The 17,418-nt window shown below is 38.9% G+C and overlaps 1 protein-coding gene and 1 long non-coding RNA gene across 2 annotated transcripts in view; one reads left to right on the forward strand and one right to left on the reverse strand.

Moving 5' to 3' along the window:
• LOC143378562 (uncharacterized) overlaps positions 1 to 17,418 on the forward strand; it is a 397,603-nt gene that overhangs the window by 335,637 nt on the left and 44,548 nt on the right. The window lies entirely within an intron of this gene.
• Positions 1 to 17,418, reverse strand: part of LOC143378497 (cholecystokinin receptor type A) — a 222,906-nt gene that overhangs the window by 114,779 nt on the left and 90,709 nt on the right. The gene's annotated exons all lie outside the window — the stretch shown is intronic.

Consider the following 17,418-nt stretch of genomic DNA (forward strand, 5'->3'; position numbering starts at 1 on the left):
TTTACAATCATACAAGACGAAAATTTCCTGTTTTCCACGGTACAAGAGTTGCTACATAAAACCACAAACACTTGGATAGACAAACAGTATAACTGTTTCCCTTGATTCGTATCTCTCTTGCACGTGATTACTTCGAAAGCTCAGTGGGAAAATTGATTACGGCACACTTCATTGCTATTGGTTTAAAGAAGGAAGGACATTTCAGCTTTGTCAATAGGATTCGCGTACACGTTCTTCCAAGTGCCAAAGTAAGTAAAATGTATTACTGTTCGATTATGTTACAGGAATAGCTTCAGTAATGTTATTTGCAGCATACAAACACTATTAAATGTCTCGGTTATATTTTAAAGTTATTTTTCAAATTCGTCAATACCTTAGTATAGAACCAACGTTGATATAAAATCATAAGTTACAAATGTCAATAACAAATACCACTTTTAAATATATAACTTTATAATTCATCCTACTTGTACTTCACTCATAATTTAACCAAACGAAGTACTGCCTTCTTTAGTTTAAATGTCCTATCTAACATTTTGAAACAACCGAGAAAACTGAAGTTTTATCATTTATTTTGTACCGTCCTTATTTTGCTTCATTTAAATTAAAACATGTTGTCATTATTTCGTAACAGCCTGATATAATTTTTTGTAATAGGGGTACCGGTAGGTGATGTATTATTACCGTACCAATTGATTAATTGTTTTAAATAGGATATTATAACCATTTGGAAATAAGGTTATTTCATGGAATAAGTTTATTTCATCAAAATTAAAGCCGTATGCAGTCTTCATTGTCCGAAAACTGTTATTATTAACAGGTTATGGCCCCAGAGTGCAAATAAAGTGAGGTTATATCTATCCTAAAGTGATCAGACTTAGATTAAGGCATTTTTTGATGAAATAAACTATATTTTAACAAAAAATGCCTTAATCTAGGCAGGGTTGACTAACTGGTTGCCCGCGAGGCACCGGAAGCACCCCCTCCTTGTTGTCACGCTGAACGGTCCCCCTCCATACCTACCAGGTTCTGACGATCGCAGTCGAAAAGATAAGGAAAGAAGCAGAAATCCACTGCGATCGTCAGAGTCTGTTAGGTATGGAGGGGGGCCGTTCAGCGTAGCAGCAAAGCGGAGGAGCCTCCGGTGGCTCCGCGAGCAACCAGTTAGTCAACCCTGATCTAGGTCACTACTGTAGCTAATAAGCCTTTTATACGTCTAGCCAGACACCCGTCCATCTATTGGTTCTAAACTGTCCATCTACTAGCCCTATAGTCCATCTACTGGTGATACGGGCTATGAATAGAATTTTCATCATTTTATGCTTAAATACATTAATTTCTTTACTTACAGTAATTTTTTTCTTTAAATTTATACATTTTTACGTGCAAAGCTTTTGATTTTTTTCTAATACAACAGATATTTCTAAGAAACAGCTTGATGTAAACATCGGAATCCGCTAAACTGTCCATCTACTGGTCTGCTTACCCTAGGTATATTATGCCGAAAGTTTTTTTTACAGGGATTGAAACGGTTCCGAAAATAACTGTTTCAAACAGTTATATATCGGTTCTGACTGAAACAGTTATGAAGGACCGATATTCTGAATAACTGTTATAAGGAACCGAAATTTCTGACTCTATCGATTTCGGTTACGGTTCTACAGAACCGATATTATATCGGTTATAACGGTTCTAGAACCGTTTTTTTTTCGGTTCTATGTCGGTTCTAAAACGGTTCTGGAATTGATTCTCGCAGCAATTTTACAGGAATTGAAATAAGCAGATATTACGCTTGCAGATTACTGTATATTAACAATTTATTTTGAAGAAATATTTCTAAGAAATTCAATAGTCTACAATTTAATCAGAGATGATGTTTCTATTTTATCGCACTGTTTCAATGGCCGTGCATGGGTTTCTTTTGTCCAAGAGCTTCTCTAAACATATAAACTCGCGATGATTTCAGAGTTCAGCGGAGCGTCCGCGCTACGCTTGCGGAGCAAATTACCTATACATTGTATAGGAGCAGTCGTCCGCATCCGCACCACATGATGACTTTGAAACAAACGCAAGCTTTCACACTTTCACAGTCAAGCGGATTCCGCCACGAAGTAATAAACAGCTACATATCAGAGCATTGACGTAGATACGCTACTGTGATAATGGCTAAAGCAAGAATAGACGGTGAGTTAAAACAAATAACAATTTCGTAGGAACAATATAAGAATCAATTTACGAACCGAAATGAACCGACTCCGGAACCGCTTTATTAAAAAATAACGAACCAATATAATATCGGTTCTAGAACCGGAACCTATATAATATCGGTTCTAGAACCGGAACCTATATAATATCGGTTCTAGAACCGGAACTTATATAATATCGGTTCTAGAACCGGAACCTATATAATATCGGTTCTAGAACCGCAACCTATATAATATCGGTTCTAGAACCGGAACCTATATAATATCGGTTCTAGAACCGGAACCTATATAATATCGGTTCTAGAACCGTTTTAGAACCGATATAGAATCGAAAAAATAACGAACCTATGTAATATCGGTTCTAGAACCGAAACCTATATAATATCGGTTCTAGAACCGGAACCTATATAATATCGGTTCTAGAACCGGAACCTATATAATATTGGTTCTTGAACGTAAAAAATAACGAACCTATATAATATCGGTTCTAGAACGTAAAAAATAACGAACCTATATAATATCGGTTCTAGAACCGTAACCGAAATCGATATAGTCAGAAATTTCGGTTCCTTGTAGCAGTTATCCAGAATATCGGTTCTTCATAACTGTTTCAAGAAACCGAACCGATATCATAACTGTTTTAAACCCCTGCTTTTTTATTAATATCTCAGAAACTAACAAATACCTAAAGCTAAAATTTTATATTAGCCACCCCATAAATTTGTTGTACATTGTCTACTTTTCTTTCGATTTCGGCGGCAGCAAATTTTCCTCAATCGCTTTTGCAGCTTCTGCTATATCGGGGAGCGTGTGGTAGTATCCCGTATCACTATCACTCTTATTATCACTCATTTTATCTTTTAATGATAAGAGGTGCTGTGACAGTTGTAATGTCAACATAAACACACATGATCGTTATCGATTAGTCGACCAATTGCTTCTTCTTACCACAGGATAACGCCATGTTCACTCAGCTCGCAAAACTCAAGTTTCCTTGGGGGCAAAGAAAAAATTGCGAAGACGCATGCGCGTAAAGTCTTTTTCCCTTGGGAAAAGTAGAAAACGCGAGTACGTCTGAAATTGGTCATTTTGCTTCCGCTCAGTAGGCGTAAAAGAAACACCCATTTTCATGCAGATGTTGAAAAAAAACTATTTTATATTTTCGACTTATTTTTTCGTGTAGAATCACCTCCTCCTCGGCTGTACCAGTCGGATACGCTGTATATAAAATTGTACACGTTATACTCCTACGTCGAAAATTAAAGAAAATTAATATGTAGGGTATCCACTCATTAAGTGATCAAGATTAACAAAAAATATCAGTAAGAAACATTAGTTTCCTATTTCGTCGCTATTTTTAAAATTATAATAAAGCTAAAGAGCTGACCTATGCATTATGGACAGAAAGACTCCATAACTGCAATTTCCAAACTCCAAAACTCCAAAACATGGTTGACCTGAAATCCCTTAAATCCTAAAGTATGCCGGAGCTTCTTTTAATTTACTATTATACAATTTTCAAAATCACTTTTACTAGACCTTATATTTACCTACTAAATGTGGACAGTTGAAACAAACACCTTGTAGAACTCTAGACGCTAGATCCATCCGAAGCTAACCTCAACCAGCGTCAATCCCAGACTACTCTAATTACATTAGTTACATTCGGTTTCTCCAAGCAAATCTGTTGAATAAAGCTCCACTGTTTTTGCACGAACGAAGACTGCAGACAAACGCAGTATTGATCGAAATCTCAAGCAAATAAGTTTTCAATATGCAAGGTACTCGGTAACAAATAATAGAAAATTACGACAAAATAAGGCGAAAATCAAGAATATCGAAATTGCGTTAAAGACTTCGTTTTTTAGTCATAAATTATTTAAAAAATCCGACTTGAATGCCTGAGCAACTTGTGTGTTTGTATGTATTAGGACCGTGTACAGTCGCAGTCAAAAATAACGCATGTACAGCTCACATCGTAAAAGTAGTGACATGATATGTGTCTTTGTTGTTCCAGCTATGCAACTCGAATCGTTGATCGTCGAATGGCTGTGGTTCAGTGGCTGTGATGCAAAATTTTAAATATTAAAAACTAAAAAATAAAGCCTTCATCGCAATTTCGTTACTCTCACTTTTCGCCCAATTTGGTCAGGTAGAATCACCAAATTCATTTTCTACTGCCCGTTACAGAACACTTTGTATGTGTATGAAGAAATGTGACAAATAATTGTTGCTTCAATATAGAAGCATCCCTTTTTTTAACAAGGGCAATCATTTTTAAACAGAAATTCTGCAATCAGTTTCTGAGTTATTTGTCAAGTTTGTTGTGTCACATTTTTCACTCTGCGACGGCTTCGTTCACTTTGTCAGCGTCTTTTTGGGTATACGCTTTAGAGACGTCATTATTGCTCGGTATACCTGCACGATTATACTCGTGTACGAATACAACACGTGCAACAAGAAGAACCATTTAGAGTAGGTATTGAGGGTACTACTTAGGCAGTCGTCTTTGTCGAAAATGAAGCATTTCTTTTTCAATTAATTCAGAAGAAATAATTTGAAGCTGATAAACTTACAAAAAAAACATGTTTGTTTCGTTAAAAATATGCATTATAGATGAAATTACAAATGGATCATTATAAGTGATAAATGATCAGAACAAAACGCAAATGTGGCGCCGGCCTAAAAGAAGCTTTTTAAAAAAGCTTCTTTTGTTTTGCAGCGATTTTAAAGAAACGAAATTCAGCGACATGCTTGTAAATTCCACTTCATAATAATACCTCTGGTTCTGCAAAAGAAGCAAAATTATTAAATGACAGCTACGAAATAGTGATTTTTTAAAGAAGTGCGTTTTTCGATAGTCAAAGATGAGGCTTTGTCTACTTCTTTCTTCTTTTCATAGACAATAAGAGTTTCCATTAACTTCAATTTAGGTTCAGGCCGGAACCACATTGTGAACATGCTCGAATTTGATTTGAAACGATTGGTATCTCCGGTTGTGAGTTATCACTGCAAAACAAAAGGAACTTTCTGAAAAGGCCTCTTTAATGATCCACCTGCAGCATTATATATAATGCATATTTTTGACTAAACAAACATGTTTTTTAAAGCTTATGGTGTTAATAAACGTTGTGCCAAAGAACAAGTCTCAGCTTCAATTTACTTTTCTGTAATTAAATGAAGATGAAATGCTTCATTTTCCACAAAAACGACTGCCTAGTACCTACCCTTAACCTCGAGAAGCTTAGGATTCCAATTTCTACCTACAACATGTTGAACGCAATTCGATTAGATAAGGTTTCAAAACCACAGTTTCTTCCGCGTTACGGGATAAAATTGGGTTCAGAACGGAGCGAAAATTCATTCCGTTACTTTACGACCGGTAATTTCATCTTTTCGAAGCACGCTGCGAAGACATCTGCTTTTCGTATTTCTAAAGGCAACCAAAACGTGCATTCCTCAAGAATTTAGATGTTCCTCGCTCCGAATAACACATTATTTTTCGTTAATTCGTATATTACTCTTGTAGCAAGTGGTACATCGACTTCCCCTGTTTCTAGGACACCAACCGCTATCACACAGCGAAAGAACCGGCCCACTCTCTGACGCATCTGCTCAAGGGTGATAGGTACACTGTACAGGGAGCACCTAGGAAGGGCCGGCTCTTTCACTCTCTAAGTGCGGCTGGTGTCCGAGAATTAAGGGAACTCGGTGTAATACAGTGTGGTCTCGTTAGCGGCTCGCTGGTCGGGACCGGCGTTGAGTCCCGTATCGTGAACGGAGTCCTAAGCCCCGTTACGCACTTGCGACAAGTTGCCGGCGACCACGAGGTACACCGGGATATATGTATGAGTTCGTACGCGCTTGGTCGCGCCAAACAAAAAAGGTTTCTGGTCTGTTGTGGACCAAGCAGCCGGCAACTTGTCCCACGTGCGCAACAGGGCTAATTCCGAGTGTTCGTTCCTCGCTTCTTTCTGGCCGAAGGGGGAAGCGAGATGGAACACTGCGTGCGCGGCGAGCGTGCGCGATGGTCGCAAGCGCTTACCGTGAGCACGAAAACCGCTTCGCAAAATCTTGACGCAGGCCCGGCTCACGGTAAGCGCTTGCGACACGCAAAGGACAGAGTGTCAGGCGTCCGAAAGACGGAGCGAAAAAACACATCAACACGTCGTGTGTCTCTTACCGTACTCGCTCACTTTCAGTGCCTCTCGCTCGTTCTCGTTCCATCTCGCTCTTGCCTTCGCCGGACAAGAGTGAGACAGAAGTGGTGGAGATAGCGAAAAGTCCGTATCATGTACACCAGGCATACACAGGACTCCCAATTCCGGGCGCGAGCGCACATTCCAGCTCGAGTTGAGCTCGAAGTCGAGTTCCGAGCTCATTCTAGGACAAACGAGTCCGCCAACGGAGTGGAGAGCGGCTGGAGTAGTAGGAGCGGAGCGTTTAGGTATTAACACAGGTTGCGGCAGGGGTCTCCAGAGTTTGATGCTCCGAAAATAAGGCACATTTTAGGGAATTTTTGAAAGAAAAGTATTGAGTATTATAATTCCAAACTTTGTACTTTTATTAATTGAAATTTGAACAATGTGTTCAAATTTTTGTATGCAATAATAGTAATTTGGTTTAAAGTTATAATGGTAGTAGTAAGAGGGGTTTGAAAAAAAGTTTGTTGCTGGCGAACATGATTTTGGCTGTCGTAATCATCAGACAGAAAAAACGCAAAAATTTCCTTAATCTACAGGGTCAACATTTTATCTTGCAACCCGGGCTCGCGCGAACAGGTAAAATGGCAACACCGCTTCACGGACGCATTCCACTATAACCATGCACCGGCCCGGCGTTCGGAGAGCTGCTAGCGACCGCTGGACAGCGGTGATGCCCGAGCTTGGAGAATTTTAGGATTAGGGCGTTTCTCCTGCTTGGTATGCACCCTACTCCCTGCGCCTTGACTACAGGGTCATCCGTTAAAACTGCAATCTACGTGCGCATGATCAGACGAAAATGGCAACACCGCCACACAGACGCATTCCACTATAACCATGCACCGGCCCAGTGTTCGGAGAGCTGCTAGCGACCGCTGGACAGCGGTGATGCCCGAGTTTCGAGAATTTTAGGATGGTCTCTTCCAAATTAACGTCGCAAAGAGCTACTGGGAATTTCCCGGCCCAGGTAATCGAACCGCACACTCCGCTTTTATGATCGGTTTACCACTCGTACCCCAGATTACTGTAATGAGGTTTGAATACAATGTCGACTGGTTTCGTATGCGTTTTAATTTAAAAAATTTTAGCTACGACAGGGATGACCGCAGCGCTGTACAACTGTACGGGGGGTTTTTTGCCACCTGCGTGTAAAAGCCACAATACCGGCGCATCGTTCCAAAAAAATGACATTAACGGAAACCGGTATAGGCGTGGGGTTGAGTAGCTAAAAGGTTAAAACATTCAGACACAAAAATTGTAAAAAAAATTCAAACACCGGTACAATTAAAGACACGTCATATTAGTAACCCGTTACGTCCGATCTATGCATGCACTACACTAAGGATAAATTTATAAAAGAAGAAAACCAGAACAATAGACTCCGAGGTCCGCAAAACTAACACGTAATTCAATAAAAATTTAATTTCTCAATTTATGAAAGTAATGATACAGAAACAACTAGCCTATTTTTTATCAACACCATGAATTTTAAAAAGAGCATTAAATACAGTATCAAATAAACAGTTTGGAAACGCTTTTCACAATTATGGTTAAAAAATTGATAAAAGAAAAATTTAATAAACGTAAAATATGTTAAATTATCCATCATTAAGAGGGAGTAATTTTTCCCAATTTTTCGGCGCAAATTGTTTTTCGATATCTTTTATAATTCAAAAGTTATACGAAAAAGGCCCCGAATTCTTCAACCCGGGCCGGGAAATTCCCAATAGCTCTTTGTGAAGTTAATTTGAAAAATACCGTTCTAAAATTTCCGAAGCTCAGGCATCACTGCTGTCCAGCGGTCGCGGGGCCGGTTAATGAATGGTTGTAGTGGAATACGTACGTGAGGCGCTGTTGCCATCTTACCTGTTCGCGCAAACGCGGGTTGCAAGATACAATGCTGATCCTGTATATGAGTGTAGTTATCGTAAGAACTAAAATGAATGACAAATGTTAAAAAGCACAAAAATGGTTGCATTTCAAATGAAAACATTAATTTTTGGGAAAAGCATTTGTTAGTTTTCTGTGTTGCAAAATTGTATATTTGCAAATAATTACTTCATTCTAATTCATTAGATAACCACACTCATATAGATTAAGAAAAATTGTACGTGTTTTGTTTCCGATAGCCAGAATCATGTTCGCGAGCATCAAACTTTTTTTAAACCCCTCTTACTGCTACCATTATAACAAAATTATTATTATTGCATACAAAAATTTAAATATATTTTTCAAATCTCAATTAACTTTCCGTATCCTGTGCCTGAATCAATTTTCACCCACCGCTTGAGATCGCTAACGCACACAGTGACGAATCTGTGTATGTCAGCTGCGGCCAAGCAATCATTTAGCTGTTGGGGGTGTCATAAAACATAAAAAGGACCTTTCCAGTGACTGCGTTGGAGCAACAGTGGGAAGCCGAGACAATACGATATTTTCTTTAGAGAAAACAAAATGGGCATACGCCGTATGCCATACGGCCTCTGCAGTCATACAGTTCTCCACCAGGAGACCTTATACCGAAGAGTGGGGAGTGAGCATACTACGGTCTAGAGGTGGGCGGGTACCCGACGTTTCGGGCTCGGCTCGGGTCGGGTAAAGCCGGGCGGGCTCGGACGGGGGCCCGGGACAGGCGGGCCCACGGGTAGTCCGACTGTGTCGTCTAGCCCGATTACTTCGGGTAGCGCGGTCGTGTCGGGTAGCTCGATTATTTCGGGTAATGCGGTGTTTGATAAGTTGATATACGTATTCAGCTTTTTTAAACAACCGAGTACTTGACAAGCATGTACAAAATCTTTATCTATATGAAACTTCAGAATAAGATAATTTTCCCGTGAAAAAATAATGCTTCTAACGGGTTTATTCAAAATGAACTTCATTTGATACAACCAGTATATTAATTTTGTATAAGGTGCATAAGTTAAATTTTTACTTAAGGAGGATTCTCACGTAATAGCCCCCAAAATTTTGAATAAATCCGTTAGAAGCATTATTTTTTCACGTGAAAATTATCGTATTCTGAAGTTTCATATAGGTAAAGATTTTGTACATGCTTGTCGAGTAGCATGCATTAGCCGAAATAATCGAGCTACCCGACACAGTCGGACTACCCGTGGGCCCGTCTGTTTCGGGCCCTCGTCCGAGCCCGCCCGACTCTACCCGACCCGACCCGACCGCTCGGGTAACCGACACATTCGATTACCCGCACATCCCTACTACGGTCGAGCTCGAAGGCGCATCGACTGCACTAGGGCAGACTTAATAGTCCAGGAGCCAGTGAACATTTTTAGTGTCCCATCGCGACGAGGGTTTCCTATCATGTTTCTAATTAACCTTATGCTGAAAGTCACGGAACGGGCGGTCTGCCAGTCGAGACCGGGAACAGGGCCGGAGGGCACGCTCTCGAACATGTCAAGTTTGAGAGCATCCCCGACTCATCGCAACAAGGTTGAATTTCCACCCATTAATAAACAACTTAATACAAAATAAGAAAATCGCAGTCTGGCAGCGCTCTGCGGGGACCTTAGTCGTCTGGCAGACCTCCAAACATGTTAAAAAAAAGAAGAATTGACTCATAGCGACAAAGCTGAAATTTTGTGGAATAATTGTTTATGTTGTAAAACCAATGGAAAAATTAGTCTGGCAGCCTATAAGCGGTGATAAGACCTTGCCAGACGTTTACAAATGAATCGAGCGTGTAGTCAAATCTCTCACCGCGACATTGAATTTAATATTAACTTTTATAAAAGATCGACGTTTAATATGAAGTATGAAGTGGATATGAGTAGGTACTATACAATTTTATTATAGTATAACGATAAAAAAAATTATTAATAAACTATGTTACAATACTTCGCAATCTGAACTCTCGCAATCGGAATTGTCTAATTCTGTTTCACTCGTTTGGTGCATTTCACTCATCAAGCCATTAGTATCTGCAAGGTCTTCCTGGTCAGTTTCAATCAAAACTTCGCTCACGAAAGTTGGCAGTTGGTCACCTTCAAACCAAGTAACCTGATACTTGCTGTCAACTTCTTCCCAGCCGTGATCGATTGGAGATAAATCAGTAGGAACTTTTGAATGGGCGTTTTTCCAAATACTCGTAATATACAAAGCCCTTAACATCTGCTGTTGCAATTCAGGTTTACATGGCGGTATAGTCGACGCATCGAAGTTTGCAGTCTTTATTTTAAATATTTCGCTGGTATCTTGAGAGCCGTACGAAAACGTGACAAACCATGCTTCATTTACGGAGTTTATTTTTCTCAAATACAAACGACAGACAAACTCCTCTATGATAGAAAAAAACCTCTGCAGAATCACAATTATTATTATTTCCAAGACCGGCGAACGCTTTTTGATATTTTTCCCAGCTCTGTAATAGATTGAATGTTTTTTTTCCTTTTTTTAAAAAATGCTGCATTATAATCGCAGCCAGTCAGTGCATGAAAACCAGGTAAAGAGCTGCATAATGTATTCCCTAATTTTTTGGAAAAACGCCCATTCAAAAGTTCCTACTGATTTATCTCCAATCGATCACGACTGGGAAGAAGTTGACAGCAAGTATCAGTTTACTGGGTTTGAAGGTGACCAACTGCCAACTTTCGTGAGCGAAGTTTTGATTGAAACTGACCAGCAAGACCTTGCAGATACTAATGGCTTGATGAGTGAAATGCACCAGAATTCAGAAAGCGATTCTGCCACTGAAGACGGTGAAACAGAATTAGACAATTCCGATTGCGAGAATTCAGATTGTGAAGTATTGTAACATAATTTAAGTAACATATTTAAACGTCGCTCTTTTATAAATGTTAATATTAAATTCAATGTAGTGACGAGAGATTTGACTACACGCTCGATTCATTTGTAAACGTCTGGCAAGGTCTTATCACCGCTTATAGACTGCCAGACTATTTTTTCCATTGGTTTTACAACATAAACAATTATTCCACAAAATTTCAGCTTTGTCGCTATGAGTCGATTTTTTTTTTAACATGTTTGGGGGCCTGCCAGACGACTAAGGTCCCCGCGGAGCGCTGCCAGACGGCGATTTTCTTATTTTGTATTAAGTTGTTTATTAATGGGTGGAAATTCAACCTTGTCCCCGGTCTCGACTGCCAGACCGCCCGTTCCTTGACTTTCAGCATAAGGTTAATTAGAAAAATGATAGAAAAACCTCGTCGCGATTGGACACTAAAAATGTTGACTGGCTCCCGGACTATAATGTGCACCCCTGGTGTACACCAAACCGAGCCCGTAACGAGACAATACTGTACACATGGTGATTTCAGACCAGAAATCCACCGCTGACTCGCGGAACAATAGAGTCATATTCCGCAATCCTGGCGAAACGCTTCAAGGGGTCTTCCAGGTGTGACGTAAGAAAAACACTTAAATTTTCGGGAATTAAAAAAAGAAACAAGTGTTGCACGTATCATTTTGCACTTTTTTAGCTTTATTCTATCTCCTTTTCAGAGTATGAAAAAAAATTTGAAAGTGAAAGTATCCACTTATAGCGGAATAGGAGCATTGTGAAAAGAACAATATCCTTCCGGATGCCAGGCCTGATATCGGCAACTGTAGTTATCTCAAACCCAATATTCAAAAAGATTGGCAATCTGTAGGCGTGTGGCTATCGCCTGAACTAACACAATGAAAAAATATTGGGAAACAGTGATATGGCAACGTCTAAAATTTTTTAGCAATTATAGCAAAAAATATTATGTTTTTGTTGACCGTAGTAATTCAGTTTTTAAATATTTGCAAAATTCTAGTTCGAACGAAAAAGTAATGTTTACTGAGCACCTATACCTGATATATTTGAAGTGGATCGGGATTATTGGTTTTTTGGCAATCAGGTCTGGCATCCGGCAGGATATTGTTCTCTTCCCGATGATCCTATTCCGCTATAAATCGATATTTTTACTCGCTCAATTTTTTTACAGTCTTAAAACGTGATAAAATAAAGCTACAAACGTGCAATACTCGTCCCTATTTTTAATTCTCGAAAACTCTATTTTTTTCAGCCGTCAAACTAGGAAGACTCTTTAAGCGCTTTTATGGTAATTATTTAGAAGTTTTCCATCCTCACCAATTTCAATGATTTTTGGATATGTTGTCGGGGACACAATTCTGAACAATTTTTTCCTAAGGTGAATGTCCCAATTTCTGCTCATGTCCCCATTTCTGTTCATTTCGTATTTTTCTTATTATAATAAGCGTCACGTTTGTTCTGTAGTTGCAACAAAATAATTCTAAATTATTTGAACATTTACGCGAGCGTCGCACGTGCTTGGGGCTAATCAAAGTACAGCATAAGCAACGAAAAACTTTTAAAATGAGAGACTCATTGATTTTTGAAAATAGTTTTTGCAGTAAAAGTTCTTATTTATTAACAAAAACAGATAACGTATTGTGCTCTGGATGTAGATTTTTTACTATTTTTGATTATTTCAAGTAGAAAACAGGTGATTAGGTTTAGGGTCAAGTGAAACACCGTCGTGTTCGAATTGCTACTCACCAAAATTTTAGCAACATAACCTCACAATTCAATATATGCTGTAACCTCTATTTCTATTCGAAGGCATTTTATTATTTGTTTATCATTATTTTATGCTTTACTGTTGTGTTATGAAACATCTCCATAAAAGATGTAACTTATTTTAACCTGAAAAAGCAACATATTATACAACTTACTGCAATCTACAAACGGATTTTTTTGAATTTTCATTACAAGCTCACAAAAAAAAGTTTAAAAATCGACCTTTACTATTCTTTTCGGTATTCCAACCAAATACATTTTTTTTCAAAACGACGAAACGCGTCAGTTAGCAAACTAATCCTTCTAGCTTCTCAAAAAAAACTCAAGTTGTTTGGACCAACTCTAAAAAAGTTATGCGATTTTAAAAAGTGTCCGAATATTAATGCGAGTCACTGTACCTACATTACGCGTGCGTGGCAGCGTGTGCGCCATCATGGGACAGAACAAATGATGAAGCTGACTTTCCTTTCCGAGATATTTGCGAAAACTTCTTTTGACTTATTCCGACGCAACGCATTCCACTTTCCAACTTGTCCCGGGTATTAGTATTGGTTAGGGCTAGATTAGTGCGGCGGGGGGGGGGGGGCGTATAGCATGATAGCGAGCCGATATGAGTCGGAGTGTTGACGGGCATCCGTAAGTTTCTGGTTGAAATCTCTAAACTCACATCAGTTCGCTATCATGCTTTACGCGCCCCCGCACTAATCTAGCCCCAACCAATACTAATACCCGGGACAAGTTGGAAAGTGGAATGCGTTGCGTCGGAAATAAAAAGTTGTTCAGAATCTTGATCTTTATAACATATCCAAAAATCATTGAAATCGGTGAGGACGGAAAACTTCTAAATAATTACCGCTTTTATGATACTTATTCGGACGAAAAATCAGCACCAGCGGTGAGCCACGCGTCGAGCCATTTCACGGTTCGGCTCAGCGTCCGAAGTTGTCAATCGCACGCGTCTTAGCCCCGTTACGCAGTTGCAACAAAGTATAACTGAGATGAAAGGACATCGGCGAAAAGTTGAGTCGTAGTGGCTACTAACCTCAAGCCTGACCCTTGGTGTTTAAGTTTCGACCGATCGACGTACTACGAGTCTCGCTCGTGCTTTCCATTTTGGCCCGATCGAGAGACCACGAGTCTCACTTGATGTTGTAGGCCAATGTAGGCCAAGGGGTTAAGAAAAACCCACGTATCATTCAGAAAAGGTGAAAGGGGAAAATTGAATCCAGCATGCTTATCATTTAAACATTGCAGTAGAAGTCGCTTTGGCAGCTCTTGTGTGAATATAAACATGAGGGTAAAATGACAGAACTAGAACAACACTTGTTACAGACATAATAACGCAGCCTCCATTCAGCATAGGTATTCTCTTCTAGATTCAATGGAAAGTAAATAGCCCCTGCACATATCAAACTGGACGAACTTATACAAGGTGTGTACCTACGGAAAACAGACTATCTATGCATTTAGTAATCATTGAAACTCAAATAGTAATAATTATGGAAATGACACCGGATATCAATTTTGCCATTTCACATATTGATTTACCTAGTTGTAAACTGTGATTTATTTATTAAATATGGAATGAATTGTGAAAGACGTTGTAAAGCTGAAAAGTATTTATTCGTGACAGACGGATTGCTCCATATATGTTAATGGAGGTAGTGCACAATGGTGGTGGAATGAGCAGTTAGGGAAAGGGAAACGAAGTGTTTCTTTGTTATATGAAACATATAGTATACAATTCTAAAGGGTAGAAAAATGCCACCTCTCACGTGAAAATAATGACACACCTAACGATTGTAGTTTTCACACGACATTGATATAAATAGACGATTGCTGGTTGCGAATCGTTGGCTCGATAAGGCCGACGGTGGGGGGCGCAAAATAGGGAATATGGACACTGGTACGTAAAGTCAAAGTGCGCACTCGTGTTTCGGCGACCACGATCGGTTGGTGAAAACGAACAGAAGAAGTTACTGTACACCAAGAGCTACCCTAAGCTGCCTCCCTTTTAGGGATTTGCCGTGTTTCTTCGTTAAAGCTGAGGTCATTTGTACTGCCCAAGGAAAAAATGTCAGTATATTCTGTGGCCATGAATAAGTAACGTTGGTAATTATCTATAGATATAAACGAGACATACTTTCTGATGGGTTCAACAAAGAAAAATTATTAAAAAAGGAATTGAATAGCATAGAAGCTCTCACTTTTTATAACTTTAACTTTTAGCAAGAATAATGTAGTATCTATAAAATGAATTTGTACTGCGTTTTAAAAACAAAATTGTCTTCCTCCTTTGGAGTTGATCGATAATTTCAAGTAGGTATACTGTGCATAGATGTAGGGTAAGCAGGCCAGTAGATGGACGGGGCCAGTAGATGGACGAATCGTTGGTTAATCGTTAATATTGAAAGAACTGGAGTTTAAATCTATATTATTGTTTTTTTATTTTGTAGAAAAAACGTTTGTTGTTTTATAATACATTAATATATTTATTGATTTTTTTATGCGAAACAGTATTTATATGTAAGGTCTTACGTCAGTACGCGCTAGTCGCTTGATTCTTAGTACCCATTGCTCAGTGTATTCGTACCTTCAAGTTAATAAAAAACGGGTTTGGACGTATTGTAAAGTGGTATGTAATAGATGATTGTATTGAAATATTAGCAATTTATAAATAAACACGTAAACAAAGAAAAATAAAACGATAGAACTTATAAAAATGACTGTCCATGTACTGGTATGGATTTTCTAATCGAAACCCAGTAGATGGACAGAATATAATTGAACCTGGGACATGTAAAAAGAAGCTTTCCACATTCGTAAGGACATCATTTTCTTAGTTTATTTAATTATATAATAAAGACATACTTCTGATAAATTAAAACAAAATTAAAAACACTTTTTTTCAAACATCTTTTTGTTACGTGCCAAATCGGGACAGTCCTACACTATCCAGGTCGTCTGATCACTTTAGGATAGATATAACCTCACTTTATTTGCACTCTGGGGTCATAACCTGTTAATAATAACAGTTTTCCGACAATGAACACTGCATACGGCATTAATTATGTTGAAATAAACTTATTTCATGAAATAAACTATTTCATCAAAATTAAAGCCGTATGCAATCTTCATTGTCCGAAAACTGTTATTATTACCAGGTTATGATCCCAGAGTGCAAATAAAGTGAGGTTATATCTATCCTAAAGTGATCAGACCTAGATTAAGGCATTTTTTATTGAAATAAACTAGATTTTAACAAAAAATGCCTTAATCTAGGTCAGGGTTGACTAACTGGTTGCTCGCGGGCCACCGGGGGCACCTCCGCCTTGTTGTCACGCTGAACGGTCCCCCTCCATACCTACCAGACTCTGACGATCGCAGTCGAAAAGATAAGGAAAGAAGGAGAAATCCACTGCGATCGTCAGAGTCTGGTACGTATGGAGGGGGGCCGTTCAGCGTAGCAGCCAAGTGGAGGAACCCCCGGTGGCTCGCGAGCAACCAGTTAGTCAACCCTGATCTAGGTCACTACTATAGCTAATAAGCCTTTTATACGTCTAGCCAGACACCCGTCCATCTATTGGTTCTAAACTGTCCATCTACTAGCCCTATAGTCCATCTACTGGTGATACGGCCTATGAGTAGAATTTTCATCATTTTATGCTTAAATACATTAATTTCTTTACTTACAGTAATTTTTTTCTTTAAATTTACACATTTTTACGTGCAAAGCTTTTGATTTTTTTTCTAATACAACAGATATTTCTAAGAAACAGCTTGATGTAAACATCGGAATCCGCTAAACCGTCCATCTACTGGCCTGCTTACCCTACCTACTAGAGTCAGGTGTTCGAAAAACAAATTAGTCGAAAGATACAATTATAAATTGAATAGGTATTGTAGCCACGAAAATGTGCCTACAGTGAAACAAATTGCAACAAAGTCTGCATGCAAGAGTTGAAATTCTGGTATATCCCGGTGAAATTTTTGGGAAATATCGTGGGAATTGTTAACTTGATGGCTGTATTTTATACCACCACGAATATAAGAATTATATTATACCATTTCATTACTCTAGGAAAAAGTCAAAAGTAGAGAGGTATGTTCTAAGGGAGACATTCGCCGTGCCCAAGTAAAAAAGAAATATGCATGCTTAATAAAACCCTTGAAGCTTTTATAGTCGTTACAAATTTAACGTGCAGGCACACGATCCTCATCCCTTATTGCCAGACAGAGAGGCAAACTAACATAGCGTAAAGTAATGCAGGTCGCGGCGCTTTTACGTTTGCAGGCGTTTGCTTCACAGTTGGCGAAGTTGCCTTAAGCGACTAATTGAATGTGGGTGGTCATAGTTAAATGGGACGCATAGTATTGAATGTCTGAAATAAATAACTATATTAAACATTACAAAACCCACTGAAACTCTATGTAGACGTATGCAATATTCTATCGATTTTTAATCTCATCC

The sequence above is a fragment of the Andrena cerasifolii genome, chromosome 2 (genome assembly GCF_050908995.1).
Source record: "Andrena cerasifolii isolate SP2316 chromosome 2, iyAndCera1_principal, whole genome shotgun sequence".
Lineage (NCBI taxonomy): Eukaryota > Metazoa > Arthropoda > Insecta > Hymenoptera > Andrenidae > Andrena > Andrena cerasifolii.